This window comes from Acanthopagrus latus, chromosome 21 (genome assembly GCF_904848185.1).
Source record: "Acanthopagrus latus isolate v.2019 chromosome 21, fAcaLat1.1, whole genome shotgun sequence".
NCBI classification, from domain to species: Eukaryota; Metazoa; Chordata; class Actinopteri; order Spariformes; family Sparidae; genus Acanthopagrus; species Acanthopagrus latus.
In genome coordinates this window covers 8,564,181-8,571,456 of record NC_051059.1, presented here as the reverse complement: position 1 = coordinate 8,571,456, position 7,276 = coordinate 8,564,181, and positions in this window count along the sequence as shown.

Genomic DNA, 7,276 nt, shown 5'->3' with positions numbered 1-7,276 from the left:
CATGACGAGAGCTTATACTTTTTATATGAACATCACATTAAACTGCAGTCGTACACTTCTACACACATAAAGCAACTTCCTTTGTCTCTCGGCTGTTATTTTCCTCGCCCTTGAATAGTTTCCACCACATCTGATGTGCACACTTTTTTCGGGGAGGGGGGGCGGTGGGGTTGGGGGCTTTGTATTCCATAAAATATGAGAATAAAATATTATACCACAGTACTGCTTGACTTTTACTTACTGCTCAGCTGTTGGAGACTTTGATTAAGTGTGCACGCTGTATATCTTCAGTAAATGTCCTGATGAATTATGCATTTTGTCATTTTGCTAAATTAAAAGTGGGTAATTATGCAGCTGGAAGAGGGTTAGGGTGACAGCTTTAGGAAATGATGTGTGCAGTGGGATCAGACTGCACTTAATAACTCGTCAGGTAAAGGTGTCTCAGGGGGCCGCGTTAGTTTGGAGCAACTTATGGTCCAAACACTGGAAACGCATGAACGGATGTATGTGTAAACAGGCGGTGTTTAAAAGTAGTTCGACTAAACCAAAATGTGAATTTCAGCTGGGTCATAAGCTGATCTGGCAGGCAGTTACGATCCTGCTAAGCTAATGTTTGACTAGCTAGCTTTTTAGTGGGACTGGTTTAGCTGTTCTTATTTTGTATGGCTGGACTTAGTTTCTGCCCTTTTTTGTGGGAAAATGTATGTATTTATCAATTGCTCTACCAGCTGGGTGGTTGTAATCAAAGCTAGCTGTGTGTATCACTTACTAACGGATTTATTATTGGATTTAGCTCACTTATTAATTCGTTATCATGAGAAAACAATCTTTGTTATGTCGAGATAATAAGATAAGTCATTATCATGAGATAACAATGAATAAAAAAGAAGAAAAATCCATGGCCGTTCTCGGCTTCCATAGTTCTTGGCTTTCCATACTTAGCAATGTAATGTGTAACGTAAATAAACTTTTATTAATTCATTTAATATTACAGAACACATTAATTTATTCGTTATCACAAGAAAACAACCTTTGTTATATCGAGATAACGAAATAAATTAATTCGTTATCACGTGAAAACAACCTTTGTTATGTCGAGATAATGAGAGATAACAATGCATAAACAAAGAAGAAAAATCCATGGCCGTTCTCAGCTTCCATAGTTCTCAGCTTCCATACTTAGCAATGTAATGTGTAATTAGATGTTTATTAATTCATATAATATTACAGAACACATTATTAATTAATTTGTTATCACGGGATAGCAATCTTTGTTATATCGAGATGATGAAATAAATACATTTGTTATCACGAGAAAACAACCTTTGTTATATCGAGATAACCAGATGAAAACGAGATTATCACGAGATGTTTTCTTTGAAATTCTACATTTTATTGGCATAAAAATGGTTTTCTGTGAAAATAAATGTCAGTGGGTCAGATTAACTAACTACACATTGACTAAACATGCTGTCAGGCCTCCTTCATTTTGGTTTTGCAGGGCAGCGTTGTTTCCTGATGTTGGAACTGTAGGCTAACAATTAGAATGACCTTGATGCGAAAGATGTGAAATATTATTAGTATTATTACTAATTATTATTTCTTTTTTTTTTAAAATTAAAACTCAGAATTTCAATGATATATATACAATATAGAGGGAATAATACAAACTCAGAAATATTTATCATTACCACTGAATAAACAAGCTGCTATCTGAGAAAAATAAAGTCCCCAGAACACTTTTTAGAGCTAGAAAGGTGGCAGGGTCCGCCAAAAATAAAGTAAATCAGTATGAGTGCACCTTTAGTTCAGTTTGTTTATTCTGCTATAAAAGGCAGTTTGTTAATTTAGTTTGTTTAGGTATGAAAAATGTAATTCAATAAAGATCAAAACCACGTAGTGCACCTTTAATACTGTGCGTTTGACTTTGTTGGCGCGAGCACGGTTTGATTTCTGGCCACAAGATGGTGACAGTGAGCAGTCTTACCTTGGATCTGTTTGTGCTTATGTGTGCTTTTCTGCTCTATCAGATGAAAAACCCATTACGGTACATGTCAGATTTAAAATGTAGCTTAAACAAAAGCAGACGGCCAGATAAGATCAGGACGGAGCTGGACCGCGTTGTGATTCTGAGCCAGCTCTCGAGGCAACACACACACACACACACACACACACACACACACACACACAGGCACACAGATGATGTATGTTAACAAAGCAGCTGCTGATGGACAGGACAAGAATCAGATAAAACCTGTTGTAAATAGCAATTTCGTAATGTCATAATGCTTCAGCGGAGTGGCGTATAGGGTGACATTGAACTTGGCCTTTTAGTTTGAACGCATCAGCAGCTTTTCCTGCTCACGCAGCTCCGCGGTGAGCCTGTGAGCCCTCTGCTCTGTCACGCCTGAACGTACACCTGCTCACACACACTTTGGGGAAACGGCTTCAGGAGAGTCGTACCCAAACCAGTGCAGCAAAGAGCAGACAAGAGGCTTTAAAGCTGCAGCTCTTTTTCCAACGAGTAAGTCAAAGGATATCATCCGGTTGAACTTGGGAAAGAAGTTGTGAAGCAAAACATGAAAAAGTGATAGTGATTGCAGCCTTGCAGATGCTGAATTTTCGAGGCTGACACTTTTTTTGAGACTTAAAAAAAATGTAATTATTTGTCATCAGATAAGGGAATAAGCACTTAATTAAGTGCCGATCTCTTCCTTTTTATGGCTCTCTTAGATAGCTTTAAGATTGGCTCGCACTGGCACTGACTTCTTTGGGGGGGGGGGGGCAAAATCAATTATTTGCACTGTAATCAGTGATTCTAGAGCGATCTGTGCAAATTGTTTGATTTCAGCTAATTCAGCTTTGGTTATGTTTATCGGTTGCCACTGTGAGTGAAAGGAAATCGCACCACTGACCAACAGCTAGCTGCTCTGATGGTGCAGACCCCTGAAGGGATGGAGAGTCCAAAATGATGAGTCCACTTCAAGTAAAACTCTAAATCAAAACTAAAACAGTAAACTGCACCATTAAAACAGTCGTGTGTGAGAACCTAATGAGCAGAACTCCATACAAATGTTGCACAAACTCCAGGAAATTGAACGACATATTTCTACCACTACTGTTATGTAAATATTAGGAGGCGGTTCATTGAGATAAACATGGTTCTGATTTTCCATGGTGGAAAATATGTCATACATTTATGTTTGTCTCACGTATTCATTTGAGTAACATTATGGTCTCCTCATCCATCTGCACAGATGTGATGTTTTCATTTCTGCTGGTGAGGGAGAGGACGCCTCTGTGGACTTTAACGTCATACGCATCACGTAGATCACCATGAATTCGCCATGACTGTTTTCCATTGCACCTTGTTGCATAACACACAGTTTTTGTTGTGATATATTGAGTTTGTTTCTAACTTTCTGTTGCTGACTCACAGAACACAGTCAGCACGCTAGTTAGCTCCGGAGGTTTTAATTGTCTGAAAACAGAGAAAGAAGCACAGGGCGCTGACGTGACTGAGTGGTAGCTCAGATTTCAGTCGTTGTCTGCTGGACCCCATGCCGATAAAGACTCGGGTGAAGTTTTGTAGTCCATTAAACATTTTCTGGAGCGTCATGGCAAAACGGTGTTGCAGCATTCTCCTGAACACCTGAAGCAGATGGGGAATCTTATTGTGATGACAGAAAAAAGAACAATAGATGTCTTCACACGGTTTGTCCGGTGTAATCCAAGTGTCTGAAAGCCCCGAGACGAAAGAGAACTTTTACACCCTCACATGCGGTGGCACTTGTGACATGCACAGAGTTAGATGGGGTGCAGTGGAGATATCTGCTTCAAAAATGCGTAAATTAAGCTCGGGACTTCCAGAGACTTTGATCAAGCCCGACAAGCTGTATGGAGTCTTTTTTTGTTAGTGTGTTACATTCCAGAAACGTTTTGAGGACTAAGAAATGTCACCCAACTGTCCACAGGCAGGGGTATCCGCATGGCTCAAGGACACTCGGGGGGGTGGTAACTGAGGAAAAAAGTTTAGGTAATTCCATTGAACTGGTCCTTTGAACTCTTCTGTGCATTTCATTTAGAAACTTACACAGACAGCAGATATGCTTTTATGTCAATATTACTTTTCTATTTGCATATAAATTCAATCACATCTTTCAGCTTAAAAGCATGCACACCGCTGAGTTGAGGAAGAGTTTTTTTTTTTTCCACCAAGACATCAAGTAAATGAAATGCTGCACTTGAGAATTCTTGTTTTAAGGTCGACCAGCTCGAGTGGTTGATGTGCTGAAAACATTTAATTTGTGTCTCATGTTGACATGTTCAATCTCCTTTTTTCCCTCTTCTTTTCAGTTTCAGCGAATTGCAAGAACGAGCACGGGCAACGCACCAGTGCCCCTTAGAATATTCTTGTTTTATTTTTTCTTGTTCCCACTTTGCTGCTTTGCCGTGGGGAAAGATTTGGGCTCCGTGTCCGACAGATGCACACCTCTCTACACATCGGCCTCCTCTGAGAGCTGGAGCCAGTTCATCTCTGTTGTAAGGTGTATTCAAACTTTTCCCTCCTCTTCCTTTATTATCATTTAATCACAGTACAGCATCTGAGACTTTTTCTCTAGTTGATGCATCAGCCGCTATATATGCAGAGATCACCAAATGAGTCTTCTGCCGCTGCTTCATCTGTCCTCATGTGCAGTATTATCATGGGGGCACGGAGCAGCGAGCGGCTCTCATTATAAACCGATCTGCAACACTCTCCGCTCTCTCATCATTAGCTGAGCAGTAAACGCAACTCAGATCTCTTTGTTTCATTATGTGATCGACGACTCAGAAGGGACCCATTACTGTTTGGATTGTTCTGACCTGAGATAATGAAGACTTTACTTATCTCGTTTATTTATCTTTATCAGAGGGCCGAACAGAATGATGATGTGCTGGGAGAGTGCCGCAGACTGACAAGGAGTCAGACAGTTGTTTCTTTCCTGTTTGCGTAATATCGGTCTTTTTTTTTTTTTTTACTATTTACAACAGCATCACATTGTGTTTGTAGAATCTCGCTGATTTATATTATGGCAAGTATATTCATGCTTACCTCTTAAATCTCAGCTGATAATGAATCTCCGGCTTTGCAGAACATCATTGTTAATGCAGAAGGAAATTTAACCTCGCTTATGTACCGGATTGCACCCAAACCTACAGCCTCTGCGTCACTGATGTGAGGCCTGATCATGGTGCTGGCCTAAGGTGATCACCACGGCTCTGTCATTCCTAAACAGTGGTTAAACATTGATGTAGAAAGTGAAGAAATGTGTGCGGCCAGCTTTATGAATGAAAACGGGCATGTGCTACATACAAGCTGGCACAAGGTCCTTGACCCTTATGAGGGTTACTAAAAGGGATATTCCGATGTAAGTTTAATCCATGGTCTAACACACCGTGACACCGAGTACGACCCCCCCCTGAAAGACCAAGTTTGCAGACCTCGCACAACAGGAAGCTGTTGCAGGAGAGTGGTGAGTTGTGTTCACTTTTCAATAGAGATCCGGCTAAGCTAGCAGACATATGATGCCTCGAACTATGTGCTGCAACCCTATTTGTACTGTTGCAGAAGTTTGGTGATGTTCTTAGCATTAATTGTGGCTTTTTGATGGCAGTTTCTTGTTGGAGGTGTATACTGCAGTGTATTGTTATCATGCTGTCTTTTTCTGAGGTGGCTAAAACTACGTAATCTGGCGGTCTGCAAAGTGAGGTGTGTTAGACCAGGTGCGTGAGGTGTGTTAGACTATGGACTGAACTTACACCGGAATATCCCTTTAAGTAAAGGTTAAGTATATTTCAGATGTATACTTAATGTAATAAGTACACTAACATCAGTGTATTAGCAGTGAACACATAAACGTACAACTTCAGTACGTCATGGAAGCAAATTTGTCCATGTTTGAGTTGATACTTCTAAGTTTACTTTACGTGTGAGAGTAGTCCACTTTTGAGTGCACAACCAGTTTACCTCCAAGTCTATTTTTCCACTGCAACCCACTAATCAACCCTGGTGCCCCAATGCAAAAGTGCCCCCTATGGATGCCCCTGTGGTAAATAAAACATGATGAAGTGCCCTCTAAATTGCCCTTCCAGAGGGCAAAAGGTGATAAAGCGCCCTCTAGAGTGCCCTTCCACTGTAAAAAGCATATTACAGTAAAGTGTACATCCAGCGGACAAAACATGATAGAGCACCATCTAGAGTGCCCCTCCAGTGGACAGAATGTGTGCCCTTTCTCTGCGCCCTCAAACATCCTGAGTCTGCCACTGACTGCAAATATACTGTGGGCTGAACTGGCATGTACTCCTAGCCTCCCTTTATGAAGTATACTCTCAGGTATACTCCCATTAAACTCCTAGTTTTATACATTAACTAAAGTTTGATGAACTAAACATCAAGTATTTATTAATGATTGTTATTATAAATTGTGACCTAATGTTGCTACAAAAGCCATTAAAAACTACCACAATGCAAAGTGGTGTGTGTGATAGAGTGCTTTACCATTTCACTCCTTATTTTCACTTTTGCCTAAGTGAACTCCTCCTGACCTGTTTCATCATTCCATATTAACAGGGTGAACTATTTTTCCGTAGTCAGCAGGAATTTCAAATCCTGTCACAGGTGCTGCGAGATATTGCCCTTGTTGCCCACGAGGCCTCTCAGAAACATTCCACTTCATCATTCCTCAAACCCTGATCGGCCTGATCACTGACACCTTATATAACAGCCAATATGTCTCCACACCCATTGATTGATGGATCCCATCGCTCCAGCCTTCGATCCCTCGGCGCTCGCGTCACATGGTGCGGGTCGAGGGTCATCTTCATCCGCTTTTACCTGGTTGGTGTTAAGTTCGGACATCGATCAGCCGCTCATCAGTCAGGCCGAGTGAGACACTGGTCAGTCCCCATGTCCTGTGACCCCTTACGCCAGCAGTGTCCTTGGGGGGCATGGGTAACTGCGCTGATGACCGGGCGGCCACACTATATTTATCACTGTCACATGTTTATTTATGGGTCCTCTTGATCCAGAGCGAGCCGGCTGTGAGCTCGGCCATTAGCCTGTTTCTCTATTCACCGCTCTTCTATCTCAACCTCCTAGCTTTTCACCGCGTCTCACTGATCTCTCCTTTCTATTCTAATCCCACTCTTTCCCTCCGTCCTTGTCATCTTGCTCACCCTTCCGCTGACCATTTACTCTACATCATTGACTCCCTACCACTCCTCTCTCCCATCG